The following is a 17,202-nucleotide window of genomic DNA, read 5'->3' as shown; positions in this document are numbered from 1 at the left end:
ACGTCTGAAAATGAACCTTCCAGCTCAGTGAGAAAACTTACATCTGGAACCTCAACCTGAGCTACAAATCTTCTCAAAACTCAGATTCATTTCTTTTTGATTCAGAGCCTGATGAGTGCAAGCTGAAAAGCTTCAATAAATTTTTTTTCGGCAATACTCAAATATATTTCTGATAAAATAAAAATAAATTACTGTCTCTGCATGGAACTTTTGAGTAGGGTACAATTATAATTTGAAGCTGCTGCGTAAAATTGTATTGCAGTATGAGTCCAGAATGTATAATATGATTGCAGTGCAAAGCTAGAAAGTAAGTTTTACTTGGAACATGAAGCTGTAACATTAAGATTTGGAACACAAGTTTTCTCCACATTGGGTCCATGTTTCAGAGTCATGAGGATGGATGGGCTACTTGCACACAAGCAACAAGTTGCCAATTCAAATAAGTTCATACCCAGTTAAGTCCAATTATCTGACTAGATTTCTAGTTGACCTTCGAACCTTACACAGCATTCTGAGTAGTCAGTTCCTTGGAGTTGGTAACCTGGTGACCAATGCTCCAGACAGATTTACATGATAGTACCTAACTACCTGGTCTCTGTTCCTATTCTATTGTTGTGGAAGGGACTTGGTCCCTGTGGACATTTTTATTTATTTTAGAAGTTCTAAGTGGAAGTTGAGATGATGGTGCCTTCTCTTATCTGAAATGGAGGTTGCATTTCCTTCCAAGTTGAAGAGCCCTCTCTTAACCTGTTCCCAACTCAAAATACATAATCATGTCCTTTGTTACTGTGAAAGGCTATCTGCCTGTAGCAAACAACTCCCAATTTCAAAGCTTGATCCTGACAATTGAGCATTTATTCTCAATCATTTTGCTGTCCTTCTGAGCAGGACCGGTATTTTGTAAATTAGGATAAATTTGCACTGCAATACAATTGTATTAAAGTTGTTAAATCCCTTATTCCTTTGTTGCAACTCTGTGGTGCAGTTTTATATTTCTGCCATTGCTGTTGAATCTACTATTTCTATGTTTGGATCCATTACGTACAGAATAATTACAACTTTTTGTATAGTTATTTTGAATGAGGATGACTGGAATACAGAGGTTACAGTTGTTATGTATTCTGGTAAAACATTTTTACCAATTGTACTTGAACAATTTTGCCCTGAAAATTGACCGACTGAGGGAGATAAACAAACCCTCACTGTGATGAGAACTGACCTTTCAACTTCTCCACAGTATTAAGTAGGATATAATTGTACTTCATATCCTTTGGAAGAAGTGTATAATTGCCTGTGATAATTTTGCCCTATGCTCATGGGAAACAGACAGCTTTTGCAGCATACCTCACCCCTGACCCTAGTATCCAGACTCACTATTGGGTAGGTTAATTTCCCTTTTGTGAGCAGACCAGTACCCTTCGATACATAAGGGCAGTTCAGTGTTGAAACCAAGGAAATTGAGTTTGCTGAAATAATTGTATTTGATAAAGATGAATCATTAAGTAGGAATAGTCAGGTTCCTGCATTAATTCATTTCATAAATTTATTAGCAACCCAAAATGTAGGTGGTTTTTTTTAATGAATTTTGTGATTAACTTCTGAAAATGCACTGTTCTTGCCCTCTGCTGCCCACATTTCAATAATACTGCATACACTTCAATTGGAGTCAACTGCTCTGTAGCTGAATTTAGGGCCCATTCTGAGTAGTGTAAGACATAGATGTAATGTTATATTATGTGCAACTTGGTGAGCTTTCCAGTTATTATGCAATAAAAGTGATGCTATAATTATGCTACACATTAAAATATGAAATTTCAACATTTGTACATAGAAGTATAGCATTCATTTCCCCTGCATTGGAACGTAGGAAGGGGTGTAGGTTATTCAATCTATCGAGTCTGTTCCACAATTTTGCACCATAATGGCTGATTTGCACTTCAATGGCTTTTACCTCAGATGCCATTGGTAATTAGAAATCTATCAATCTGTAAACAAACTCCAGGACTGAGTTTTATTAGCCCTCTGGGGTAGAGAATTCCAAAGATTCACAAACCTGAGAATAAATCATTTTTCCTCATTTTGGTCAAGTGATTGATGCTTTGAGCATGCTGCCAGGGGAGGAGGTGATAGAAGCAGATACAGTAGCAAAGTTTAATAGGTATTTAGACAGACAGATGAACAGCAGGAAATAGAGAGATATGAACCATTGATTGACTGATTGACTAACTGAAGTACAGTGAAGAATTTTGTTTACGAGCTGTAAAAAAGCCTTAGAGGCATACAGGTTACATTGCAGAGGGCGTGCACTAGGTGAGATCAGAGTTAACAAGATCAGCATTATTTGAGGCTAGAGAGTCTAGATTAGATTAGATTACTTACAGTGTGGAAACAGGCCCTTCGGCACAACAAGTCCACACCGCCCCGCCGAAGCGCAACCCACCCATACGCCTACATTTACCCCTTACCTAACACTACAGGCAATTTAGCATGGGCAATTCACCTAACCTGCACATCTTTGGACTGCGGGAGGAAACCGGAGCACCCAGAGGAAACCCACGCAGACACGGGGAGAATGTGCAAACACCACACAGTCAGTCGCCTGAGGCGGGAATTGAACCCGGGTCTCTGGCGCTGTGAGGCAGCAGTGCTAACCACTGTGCCGCACACAACATTCAGTCCGTTCATCAGTCTAATTATGGTAAGGAAGAAGCTGTTCCTGAACCTGCTGGTGCGTGTGTTCAACCTTCAATAGCTTCTGCCTGACGGAAGAGGTTGTAGGAGATCGTTACTGGGGTGCAATGGGTCTTTGATGATGTTGGCAGCCTTTCTGCAGCAACAAGCCATGTAAATGGAGTCCATGGATGGAAGATTGGCTTCCGTGATGGTCTGGGCTCTGCACACAACCTTCTGTAGTTTCTTATGGTTTTGGGAAGAGCAGTTACCATACCAGGCTGTTATGCACCCAGGCAGTGTGCTTTCAATGGTGAGATTGGTGAGCTTCCTTATGGAAATGTCAAATTTCCTGCACTGCCTGAGGAAGAAGAGGCGTTCTGCTTTCTTGACTGTTGCAAATACTTGGAAAGTCTAGGAAAGGTTGTTGGCTATTGCCACTCTGAGAAACTTGACACTCTCCACCCTCTCAGCCTCAGTTCTGTTGATGTAGATGGAGGGAGGGGGAGGGGGAGGAGGAGGGGGGGTGCACTCCTCCTCTCTTTTCCATGTGCTGGCAAATGTGGTTAATTTAAAATAACATCATGGACAGCACAGACATTTCTGTGCATATTCCTGTACCAGGAAAAACACTGCAGGTCAGACAGCATCAGAGGAGCAAGAAAGTCGATGTTTTGAGCCCATTCCTGACCCAAAATGTCAACTTTCTTGCTCCTCATTTGGATGCTGTCTGGCCTGTTCTGTTTTTCTAGCTACACATTGTATTGACTTTGACTTTCTGCATCTGCAGTCCTTACTATTTTGATTCCTGTACCATACTGCTCTATGTTAAATTGTGTTCCCCTAATTTTAAAACTGCACCTGGTTGCCCAAACACGACAAGTACTTTACCTGCATGTGGCATATGGCAAAATTGCCACAGGCAATTGTGCACTTCTTCCAAAGGAATGTGATGGACAATTACAGCCCACTTAACACTATGGCGAAACTGAAAAGTCAGTTCTCATCACAGTGAGGGTTTATTTAAGTATATGTAGGTTTTAATTAAATTGCATCTCATTCTTCATAACTCTAGAGAATACAGGTGCAATTTGCCCAATCTCTCTACACAGAACATTCCTGCCATATCAGGAACAAGTCTGGTGAACTTCCTTTTTCTCCATCTATCACAATAATTGACTTCCTGAGGTAAGGAGACCAGAACTGCACCCAGTCCTATAGGTGCAATCTAACTAAAGGGCTGTACAATTGAAGTGAGACTTTCTAATCCCGGTACTCAAATCATCTTCCAATTAAGACTGACATAGCTTGCTGCCTTCAGCGACTTAGTGACAAGGACACCCAGGTCCCTTTATATACCAATAATTTTCAACTTCCTTACCATTTAAAAAATGTTCTACACATTTCTCCCTCTTATCAAAATGCATATTTTGAGATTTATATATTTCATGTGTTCTGTTTTTGCCATTTATTAAACCTGATGAAATCCTTGTAAAGCCAGTTTACATCTCCCCATCACAACATATCATTTGCATATTTGGGATTTCTTTTTTACATTTGTTCCCCATGCTTCAGAGATTCCTCATCAATTTTTTCAACCATGTTCTGACACAACTCTGGAACAGGTGGGACTTGAACCTGTGCTTCTGGTTCAGAGGTAGGGATACTACCACTGTGCCACAAGAGCTCCTGGTCCCTAGACTTCATTATTTTTTCTTTTTACATTCAAAATAGCTCTTACACAGAACCGGATTTCTTTGGTACCATCACCAAGTTACCCATGGTACTTTTTTTCATCTATTAACCTCCACCACTAAATCACCCATGTTTCCAATTTAATAATTTATATGCAAAGCCCATTAAGGACATTGCCACACTTCAAAGCATTGATATATATTCTGAACAGCTAGGGCCAATTTACTTCTCCTCTCAATACCCTACTGGCCACAGCTTACCAACATGAGAATGACCTATTTATTCCAAGTCTGTTTTCTGTCAGCCAATCCTTAATCCATGTCAATAGATTACCTCCTATCCAGTGTGCTTTAGTTTTGCTGACCAACCTCCATTGAGTGACCTTATCAAAAGCCTTCAGAAAACCTAAGTATACCACATCCATCACCTTCGCTTCTTTGATGTTGTTAGTAACATCCTCAAAAGTAAGTCTGACAAATTTGCCAAACATGAAATTTCCAATTGCAAATTCATGCTGATTGTGTCCATTCAGATTATTATTATCCAAGTATCCATTTATCGCATAAATGCTGGCATTTTCCTGTTGTTAGTGTAAGGCTAACAGTTCTGCAGTTTCCTGTTTCTTCTCTCATTCCTTTCTTAAATAGTGGGTGACATTTGCTTGCTGCAAATCCATGGGAATCATTTCAGTATGTGTAGGATTTTGGAACATGATTACAAATAGCTGATTCCCCTGCCATCCTGGACTCACATTTAATGCCACAGATCTGACTATGGAATCCTCTATCATTATTGCCTGTTGCCCTCCTATTCCACACCACCAGCCCCCACCCCCCCCCCCCCCCCCCACCCCAAATCCCCAATATAGCTGAAATATCTGTGGTACCATGGACTTGGCTCTGACTGCAATCCCTTGTGCAGCCATTCTTTGTACCAATTACCCAGTTGGAAAGACTCAGGGAATTCCTGCAGTACCTACCTGGTTTTCCAAAACATCTCAGCCACCCTTTCTGCCTCCTTGCTTCTAACTTGCAGGGTGACCATCTGTCTATAAGTACAACTAATATACAGGGCACCACAGATTACATGGCACAAACCGTCTGCACCAGAGTTTTTGTTGTACATGCCTCCCCCTGCCTACTTGATTTCTTCAAAAAAGAGAGAAAATGGAAGGACAGATGAGTTAGCCTGACATTGATTATTGGAAAACTACTAGAGTCTATTATTAAGGAAGATTTTATAGTAGCCTTAAAGAAAAATCTCAATATGATCGGACAGAGTCAATGTAGTTGGACAGGAAGGAAATCATGTTTGACAAATTTATTAGAGCTTTACAGGGATGTAACTAGAAATGTAGAAGACAGTAGCTAACATGTAATATGCTTGAATTTCCAAAATGCATTAGTTGAAAGTGCTTCTCAATTGGTTAATATACAATAGAGAGATTATTAAAGTTGGGATAACAATATGAAGATAATTAACAGATAGGAAGCAGAGAGTAGGGTTGAAAGGAGTATTTTTAATATGTCAGGTTATAGCTACTGAAGTGCTACAGGGCTCCATACTTAGGCCTGAGATACTTAGAATCTAGACTCACATAACTAGGGTTGCTCATACTACAATGCTAAGTAGAATGTAAGTTGTGAGGGGACACAAAGAAGCTGCAAGAGATACAGTAAGGTTCTGGGTTTACAGAAATATGAAGACTGAAATGTTATGTGGAAATTTTGAGATTTTTCACTTTGGTAATGAGAATAAAAAAGTGGGGTTTGCTTTAAAAAGTGTGAAACCTTTTAAGGAACAAAACATTAGCAGATAGCTCCAGCAAGGAATTATGAAAGCAATTGGGAAGTTGATCTTTACTACAAGTATCTGGAGTCCAGAAACTTGGAAGTCTTTCAGTAATTATATAGGTCTTTGGTATGACTGTTTCTGGAGCACTGTGCATAGTTCTGGTCTCCACTTCAGAGGAAGGATATATTTGCTTTGAGGCAGTATAGTGCATTTTCACAGATTGGCTCTTGGGATCAGATGGTTAGCCTATAATGAGAGCCTGATTAAATTGGGCTTCTAAACAGTGACAGGTGATCTCATGAAATATGCAAGGCTCTTAAGGGGCTTGACAATGTAGTCCCTGAGAGGTTGTTTCCCCTGACCTGAGATTTCAGAACACATGGAATGATCTTGGGATTAGGAGATGGTCTCTTAGGACAAAAATGTCTTCACTCAAGAGTTTGTGAAGCTCTGGAATTATTTACTCTCGAGCTATTCAATTGTTAAGCATATTTTAGGCTCAGATAGATGGACTTGTAATCTTGTGGGGAATGAAAAGTTATGGTGATTGAATGGAAGACTGAAGTTGAGGCAGAAGAATAAGTACATCGCATCTGGATATGAAATTCAAGAAAGAAAAAATGTGTACATCACTGACATGCAATTGAGAATGGCACGATATATGAAGAAAGTAAAGGATGCTGTGACAGAGTTTGAAATCTTCAAGATCCCTTGTGAAACAGCAGCTTGTCATGCTCTCCAAGTAACCAATTCAGCAGAGACAAGCACATTGCTCACATCAAGTAGACTATCCAACAAGATGCTTGTGTAGCAAGAAGTAATGATGAAAGGATGCCCATAAAACATCAATAACAATAAACTCAAGGACCACATCAGCCAGTGCCATGCGAGTACTAACCTAAGCAACTTGGTGAGTCCCTCATGACTCATGACATTACAGACAGGTAATGGATAAAGCTGGAAGTAGACATCTTCCCACTCTCGGAAACTGATTATCTTGTCACCCTACTCTTCTGAGCACTGGGAGGTGGACAACTGACTTCAATGACCACTGCTGAGATTCTGAATGTCTGAAAGCACACTTCAGTTGTTACAGGATTCCAAACATTGTGATCAGCAACAATGGCCCACAGTTCATGCGCAAAGCATTTAGTTACTTCATAAAGGATTGGGAAATTCAACATCATACATCATCTCTGCACTTTTCCTCATTAAATGGAATGGCTGCGAAGGCAGTAAAAATCACCAAAGGAATAATAAAGAAATTGAGCAAATCCAGCACATATGTTAGCAAGGTAATCCTTGCATGGAGAAACATGCTTTTGAAGGCATAGATTGGGTGTGATGTAACATTGTCTAGTAAAAAGACAATGTTACATCATACCCAAGCTACACTTGCAAACCCAAAAAAAAGTAAGTGATTGACAAACCGTATGAGTGACAAAATCAAAGTGAAATGGCAGGAAGCCAAATTCCATTTTGACCAATCTGCCAAGCCATTGCCAGATTGAGCATTGGAGAGTCAGTCATGGTGCAAGCCTTCAATGTTCTTAACAAGGGACAGTCCATGTGACAATCTGGGACCTCTGTAGAGCAATTGCTGCCTTAATCATGCATGGTGGAAGTGAATGCCCTGGTAGGTGATTTTTACTGCAGTCATGTGCACAACTTGAGAAGTTGTTCCTTCACTGCAGGCAGCCCTTCAAGAAGATACGAGCTCACCATCTGCACAGTCCACAGATCAACCTTCAGTTACAGAGGTGCACAGCACCCCAACAATGAAAATGACAAGAAGTGGTGCAGGAATGACATTCCCTGGAAAAGGAATATCACTCAAATGAACTACCAATGACAACTTGCACATGTACCGTAATAGAAAAGAATGATTTAAAGAGTGTGTGTGGAATACATGTGCAGAGACTGGCAAGAATAACAAACTATGAATGAAACAGTTCTGTGCATAATAGGTAACCCGAGTAACTCAGTGTAATTGATGGTGTATGTATTTGTTTTCTATTTTAAAAAATGGGGTGTATAGGATGGAAATGCAATACTGTACTTTTGGCCTTTCTGGTTTGCCAGAGCTGCATGACCCAAGGCATTCACTGCAGGTATCCATCTTACAGCTGCTTCAATAAAGATACAATACAAGCAAAACTGAAAATAAAAGTGACAGGCAAACTGCAATTTCTGGATTTCAGCATCAGTAGACTCCCCAGAGGTTGCAATGCCATTGCAGCCATCATTAGTAACTTCTCAGCATTTGCACCTATTAGGACTGTAATATGTAGGCTATTAAGATCAGGTGATGAGTGTAAGAGACTATGAGTTTGTAGGGTTTGATCATTATTTTCAACTAAGAGTCCATTGTTCTGTACATGTTAATTTTTTTTTCGAACATTTCCTTCATGTAAACTAATAAAAGTGATTTGAATTCCTGATGTATCCTGCCATAACAATGTCATTCAGATTTTTGTAGATTCCTAGCACAGAAAACTCTCCAGGAAAAATATTGATATATGTTACTTCACATAGAGCAACTTGTCAATATATCTTGTAACTGATATTATTGAGCTGATCCCCTATTGAGTTTGAAAATGATTGCACATAATTGGAGGAGCAATAAATTTTCCACATCTGAACCTATGAAACAATGAACAGGAAGAGACCAGCTGCTCTGTGAGGGTACCCAATACAGTTGTGTTGTGTAAATAATCATGATGTATAACAGCTTCTTTCCCACCAGCAGCCCTCCTGATAATGTTCGGGAATAATTTCAATACATTTTAGACAAATTGGAAAAATTGAAGTTATAATCAAACCAGGATACAGCAGTAAGAATGGTTTCAAAAATTATACCTGTGCAAACTAAACCACTATCATCAATAATCACTTTTGCTTGCAGCCAGTTCTTAATCAACCATAACAAGGTAAGAGGAGTAAATTAAGAAGTTGACTTATTGTCTTTTGAACCTTATCAATGGGAGAGAGGGAAGTACTTAGACTTTTGTGTCTGAGACACCAGTGCATTCAAATGGCAGAGCTGGTGGAATAGTAGTATTGTCACTGACCTCTTAAACCGGGGATCAAGGCTAATGTTTTGTGGGCATTAGTTTGAATCCCATTAGTAATTTCAATTAATAAAGTTCTGTCATAAAATCCTGTCTGGTTCAATAGTTCCAACATGACTCCAGATTCACTGCAATGCGATTACCCTTGAATGCCTAGGATGCCAGTCAGTTATATCCCACTGCTACAAATCTTGATAAAAGGAATGAAACCAGATTGACCACGTCGCATCGACCAAGGCATCAGAAATTGGCACACTGCAGAGTCCGACTTACTAACATTGAGGCTTGTGCTGAAATTGGGACAGCTGTCCCACAGTATGATTTGAAGATCGCTAATGTAACCCCCTTGTTCAAGAAAGGATCAAGACAAAAGATGGAAAATTATAGGCCAATTAGCCTAACCTCAGTTGTTGGTAAAATTCTAGAATTCATCATTAAGGATGAGGTTTCTAAATTCTTGGAAGAGCAGGGTCGGATTAGAACAAGTCAACGTGGATTTAGTAAGGGGAGGTCGTGCCTGACAAACCTGTTGGAATTCTTTGAAGAGGTGACAAGTAGGTTACACCAGGGAAACCCAGTGGATGTGGTCTATCTAAACTTCCAAAAGGCCTTTGATAAGGTGCCACACAGGAGGCTGCTGAGTAAGGTGAGGGTCCATGGTGTTCGAGGTGAGCTACTGGTATGGATTGAGGATTGGCTGTCTGACAGAAGGCAGAGAGTTGGGATAAAAGGTTCTTTTACGGAATGGCAGCCGGTGATAAGCGGTGTCCCGCAGGGTTTAGTGTTGGGGCCACAGCTGTTTGCATTATATATTAATAATCTGGATGAAGGGACGGGGGGCATTCTAGCGAAGTTTGCCGTTGATACGAAGTTAGGTGGACAGGCAGGTAGTACTGAGGAAGTTGGGAGGCTGCAGAAGGATCTAGACAGTTTGGGAGAGTGGTCCAGGAAATGGCTGATGGAATTCAATGTGAGCAAATGCGAGGTCTTGCACTTTGGAAAAAAGAATACAAGCATGGACTACTTTCTAAACAGTGAGAAAATTCATAAAGCCAAAGTACAAAGGGATCTGGGAGTGCTAGTCGAGGATTCTTTAAAGGTAAACATGCAGGTTGAGTCCGTGATGAAGAAAGCGAATGCAATGTTGTCATTTATCTCAAGAGGGTTGGAATATAAAAGCACCATTGTGCTACTGAGACTTTATAAAGTTCTGGTTAGGCCCCATTTGGAGTACTGTGTCCAGTTTTGGTCCCCACACCTCAGGAAGGACATACTAGCACCGGAGCGTATCCAGCAGAGATTCACACGGATGATCCCTGGAATGGTAGGTCTAACATATGAGGAACGGCTGAGGATCCTGGGATTGTATTCATTGGAGTTTAGAAGATTAAGGGGAGATCTAATAGAAACTTGCAAGATAGTACATGGCTTGGAAAGGGTGGACGCTAGGAAATTGTTTCCGTTAGGCAAGGAGACTAGGACCCAGCCTTAGAATTAGAGGGGGTAAATTCAGAACAGAAATGCGGAGACATTTCTTCAGCCAGAGAGTGGTGGGCCTGTGGAATTCATTGCCGCGGAGTGCAGTGGAGGCTGGGACGCTAAATGTCTTCAAGGCAGAGATTGATAAATTCTTGCTGTCACAAGGAATTAAGGGCTACGGGGAGAATGCGGGTAAATGGAGTTGAAATACCCATCAGCCATGATTGAATAGCAGAGTGGACTCGATGGGCCAAATGGCCTTACTTCCACTCCTCTGTCTTATGGTCTTAAGGTTTTAGTAAGTAAAGCAATAGCCTAACATTGTCATTCAGGCAGAATCATGCCTTACAGACAATGTCCCAATTATCACCATTACCATCACTGTGTATGTGACTGACAGGACAAATGCACCAAATGTGGCAGCATAGTGGTATACAGCTGGGAAAGAGTTACCCTGACAGTCGTCAGCATTGTATCTGGACCCCATAATATTTCTTGGTATCAGGTCAAACTCAAGCAAGGAGACCTCTGCTCATTCCCACTCGCCTCCCCTTGCTGATGAATCAGTCCTCCATGTTGAGCATCACTTGGAAAAAAACACTAAGGGTGGTAAGAGTACCAAATGTACTCCAGGTATACTCAGTTTGCATTACAAAGACTGGCTGTGTAGCACCACTACTGATTGAGCTGAATAAATCATAAAGGACATGGCGTCGAAATTGGGCATGTTGTGAGGGAACCAACAAGGAAACAAACCTAGCAACTTGAAATTGCGCATCCATGAGATGCTATGGCCTTTAGCAGCAGTTGAATTGTATTCAAGCACAATCTGTAACTATAGGCTAACATACCTCCCCTATACCATTACCATTACCATCAAGCCAGAGAATTAACCCTGGTTCATGAAGAATATAGAAAGGCATGCCAGGAGCAACAGCAGAGGTACTATGAGGTGTGAAACTAGTGAAGCTGCAATACAGGACTAATAGTGTGACGGGCAGTTGAAGCAGCATGGAATAAACAGCCAGGCAATTCCACAGCTCATGGATCAGATGTATGCTCTGCAGTACTGTTACAACTAGCCATGAATGGTGGTGGACAATTAAACAGCTCACTGGAGGAGGAGGAGGCTCCACAAATATCGCACTTCTCGAAAATGGAATCAGTGCAGCATATCAGTGCAAACGATGAGGCTGGCACAGTTGCAAGTATCTACCACCAGAAAGGCCAAGTAAATGATGCATTTCAATTTCCTGATATTCCCAGCGTTACAGATGCTGGTCGTTAATTCAATTCACTCCACATGAATTAAGTAATGTCCGAAGGCTCTGGGTACTGCAAAATCTATGTGCTCTGGCAGCATTCTGCAAATAGTACTGAGGCCTTCTGCACCAGAGCTAACCACACACCCAGTTAAGCTGTTCCAATGCAGTATCAACATTAGCATTTAATCAACAATATGGTATGTTCTATCCACAAACAACAGGACAAATTCTACCAGCCAATTACCACAACATCAACTTATTTTCAAGCATCAGCAAAGTGACGTAAAATGTTTTTGGCAGTGTTATTACTCAACAATAATCTGCTCATGGGTGCTCAGTTTGGGTTCTGGTAAATCCTCTCAGCTGCTGACCTCATTTTAACCTTGATCCAAACGTTGACAAAAATGATGAATTCATGAAGGGAGGTAAGGGTAATTGCCCTTAATAACAAGGCAGTATTTGACAAATAAAAATAAAACTGAGGGTAATGGTTCCCTCATGCAATCCCCATGACAAAGCTTCAACCATCCAAAGTCAACTTACCAACCAGTCAACGTTCTTTTCTTATAAGATATAAATTATTGCTCCTCTTGGAAATTTGGCATTCTTGCACCTAACCTGATGAGTGCTTTCCCAACATATTTCTCTGTTTAGCAATAAACATGGATTTAGTTGCAATTCTTTCAATTTAATGTACTATATGTTCTGCTGAAATTGCGGTTTCCTTGGGATTAGGGAGACAAAACATATATTGTGAGATCAGTTTGCAGAACATTTTCATTCAGTGCCCAAGTCTGACCCTCTAATTTCCTATTATTCTTAAATCTTGACCTCACTCTCGCCTCCTCTACTGTTCTACTGAATCTTCCACAAACTCAGTGAACAATTTTTAATCAGGCACTTTACATTCTTACATGCTGAATGATTTGCTCAACAATTTTAGGTACAGTTTCCATTTTTTCTGACAATGGTTGTTGATGCTAATGTATGAATGTATTGACTTCTTCTCTGAACCTGTCTTTTGTTTCTTTATTTCTCCTAATACCTTCCTTTTTGTTTTGTATTATCATCTCTTTTATTATTTAATTGTTCCTGTCTTACACATTATCACAGACATTCCTTATTCTTTTTCCTATGCCTCCCAGTTTTCTATACCTTGTAATTGCTTAATTACTATTAATCTCCAACTTTTTTTTCTGTTCTGAGAAAAGACTGTTAAACTAAAACATTAATTCTGTTGTGTTTCTTTTTCCACAAACGTTGTCTGAACTGCTGAATGCTTTCAGCATTTTCTTTTCTTAATTGCAAATTTTCATTACCCATTGTATTTTTATCATCAAGTAGGATATGCCATCTGTTAGGTATGGTACTGATATTTTAAGAATTTCTAATACAGTGTCTTCCTTTCAGAATAATAATTAGGGAAATTATGAAATTTTCAAAACTAGTGCAAATTGTGCTCGTATCATCAATTACATCCACAGTGGCAATTCTAAACTCTGATTTTTTTTAAGAATCAATGTGAATCTGTGTCAAGAAACTAAATATATTATGTTGCACATAAAATTGAAAATATATATTTCAAAGAAAAATATTGTTTGTGATTATTTAGAGTAGATAGATGTGATATACAAAATTATAAAACATTTAGTAGGTGATAACTTTTGTACAATGTCATTCTCAAATATTTGCTTTATCTTTTTATCAGTATATTTGAGGAATGTGATTAGGTTGACAGGATTCAAAACAAAACTTTATTAATTTGATACATGAGTGCCATTTTGTACTTTAATATAACTTTCTGGATTTTTAAAGCGGTAATATTTCTAATGGTTCTCGCATTGTATCAAACAGAACCAGTGTTTACTTAGAAATAAGAAGATCTGTATGTTAATCTTATCTTCAGATTATGTTGTATAAAATTTTCCATGTTTGTGGCAAGATAAAGTATGAATCATACAGTTATTTCACTGTTAAGGAGGTGAATTTATTGGGAAAAATTTATAATCTGTCATTTCATTTTGGGCCTTCAATTATGAGTAGGAAATAGGGTAAAATATAATGATTGGAGGTTAGTGGTCTGACTGATGGGCTATCAATTACCAGATGTTGGGGTGAGTATAAATTTCTTGCAGAGGGAACTGGTCTAATTTCTTGGAGAAAAGGATATTTAAAACTTGTGAAGATAAATTATGAGATGTAATGGAACAAGTAGATTCATAAGTTGCTGTAGTCTCCTGATGCTTACCTGATTTATTTGATGGTTGGAGAAGTATTTCCCATGCAATCTCACAAATTGGCCTCAAGTTTTCCTTTCTTTGCGGATTGTTGGGAATTTTATAACTGGTGGACAGCAATATTTTGTTTGATTGTTTTAGGCTTGATGGACCAAATAGTCTCTCCCTTTCCATATCAAGTTGGATTCACACATTAGGAAGAGAAGGGTAGGGGAACTTTATGTTTTGCATACTTGGAATTATTCTTGTTTTAAGATTTGCAAGCATATTCAAGCTCTTAGGCTCTGTAGTTGCTTAGGTGCATAACTGGAATCTAACTGACATATAATGCCTTAAGGAGTTTTGCTTTTGGCTCAATCAGGAAATTGGACCTAAAATGCATCCAACATTTTACCGGCTAGGTTACAGTTCAAGTTTTCAATATAAGAAGTCATTTTGCATTACCACAAACATGAATTATTCCATGAACCAATCAGAGACTGCAATAGACAGTTTCCTCAAAGTTGTCAGAAGTATTCAGAGATACATTTAAAAACAGTAACCTTTGTCAGTTGCATAAATACAGCAATAATCAGTTTATGATAAAGATAGGCATTTTAATAATGTTATGTACTTCATCTATGAGTAGCCTGATTTAAAATTCCTGCAAATTACTTCTAAAAACAATATTAAACCATTTACTACTTTGGTGTAGTCATTTCTTTAGTACAGTCAATATTTTTTGAAATGAAAAGCTTTGAAAATGTGTCTAGTACATGCATAAGAATATAAGTGGTTTTAGAGCATACTCATATTTAAAATTATCTTGTTGCATACATTGGTTTGGCTAATTTTCCCAAGATAGTGATTACGTTATTGAAATAAATGAGTCTGAGCTGTACTCAGGATGTTCACCCATGTTGCCATTAATTTGTAAATGTTTCAAGATACTTATATTGATAAATTTGGCTGCTCTGATTTTAGATTTATTCACCAATACAACAGTAGTGAGATACCCATTTCAAAACCTCCAGGCTTTTAAAATTCAAACAGAATTAACTAGCCAATTCCTAAAGGGAGATGAAATTTGAAGTACAAATTGAAAATCATGAAATGTTAACTGGGAAAGGAAGGGGAGAGGGATCAATTGAGTTCTGGAGCTCTGGAAGTTAATGCAGGCACAAAAGACCAAGTGGCCAGCTTATGTGCAGCAGGATGCCATATTTTCTAAAGGTATACCCAAATAGTTGCCTGTCATAGTTCAGAGCTCCTGAGTTAAACTTAGGCTTTTCATTGGATACCTGATAGCAGGAATTAAAGGTACATTATATGGGATAAAGGTGATTGGAGGAGGCAGGATACCTACCTATACTGACCTCATAATCAGTATTCTAGTAAGAGCCTGTTCACATTGCAGGTTTCATCTTTATCAAAGGCTCTTACATGAAAATCTGGTTTAAGCTGTTCATATATCTGAATATTTGGATATCTGGGATATCATGATACTTAGCATACATAAGCCATCCTGCATGGGTCCTGCCGTATCATTGGAGGTAAGTAGTTTCTATAGCTGATGCAGACGTTCTGGTGATTAAGTCAATTAAACATCAATTGAGGCCTGGAACTAAAAACAAAAAAGGATTATAAATCTAGGGTACAGTACTTCCATTTATGGGGTTGAATGTACAGCTCAATATGGGAAGAACCAATACTCTCAAGGGAATGTGGTTTGTCCTTTCTGTAATTAAAAGATTGGTGGCAGTGGACTTTATTACAAATTTTACCATTTGCCATGTTGATTATTATTTCTTGCTATCACAGTCTGACCTTATAAAGGTTCATAAAATTATGAGGTCATGAATAGGGTGAAAAGCCAATATTTTTATCCTAGGGTGGGAGAGTCCAAAACTAGACAACATAGATTTAAAATGAGAGGGTAAAAAGGACCTGAGGGGTAACTTTTTCATGGAGATGGTAGTACATGCATGGATCAAAGTGGTGGAGACAGGTACAATTACAACATTTAAAGGGCATCTGGGTGGGTATATGAATAGGAAGGGATATGGGCTGAAAATGTGTTGCTGGAAAAGCGCAGCAGGTCAGGCAGCATCCAAGGAGCAGGAGAATCGATGTTTCGGGCATGAGCCCTTCTTCAGGAATGCCTGAAACGTTGATTCTCCTGCTCCTTGGATGCTGCCTGACTTGCTGCGCTTTTCCAACGACACATTTTCAGCTCTGATCTCCAGCATCTGCAGTCCTCACTTTCTCTTAGAGGGATATGGGCCAATTGCTGGCAGATGGGACTGGACCAGATTGGATGAGTTGGACCAAAGATTCGGTTTCCATGCTGTATGATTCTATGACTATCTATGTAGCCGTCAAATCCAGGACTGATAGCTTTTGATGACCAACAACTGAGTCCCCTCTTCACCAAGGTGTAACAGGCAAGGACATGGATGTAAGGTGAGCTGGAAGGCAAGGGCATTTTCAAATAAGGTGGCTATGAGATGGCATATCTGGTGTTCAAGATTTTGAGACAGTCACTTGTCTTTGACAGATTTAGCAGCCTGTTACCCGAGTATGGTACAAATGTGATGCTTTGGGGCTTCATTGGTGTTCAACCAGTCAGATTGACTCACCAGTGGAGCATAGGGTGTAGATTTTGTCACAAGGAGCTTTGATAGTTCCAGATTAGCTCCAGAGAACTTCACAGAGCAAACGATAGCGGTAGCTGGACAAGAAGCAGTCAATTTATTAGGATTCTGGAAAACTGCATACTTACTTGCTGGTTCAATCTTGTCTAAACTCCCTGTGAAAAGGCTTGTAGGATGAGTGTATGGTCATCATACCGAATAAGCAACGTCCTTCGAGGCAAGTCCAGTATCCCCTTCTTGCCTTAACTGGTGTACTCTTAAATATGATTGATTTTATTGTTTTCAAACACTACCTGCCCTCCCCAAATGTGAGCGGAAGTAGCAGTGCCTGTGGTCCTTTGATGCTGGACAGCCAAGA

The sequence above is a fragment of the Chiloscyllium punctatum genome, chromosome 7, assembly GCF_047496795.1.
Source record: "Chiloscyllium punctatum isolate Juve2018m chromosome 7, sChiPun1.3, whole genome shotgun sequence".
Classification (NCBI taxonomy): Eukaryota; Metazoa; Chordata; class Chondrichthyes; order Orectolobiformes; family Hemiscylliidae; genus Chiloscyllium; species Chiloscyllium punctatum.
This window is presented reverse-complemented; position numbering follows the sequence as displayed.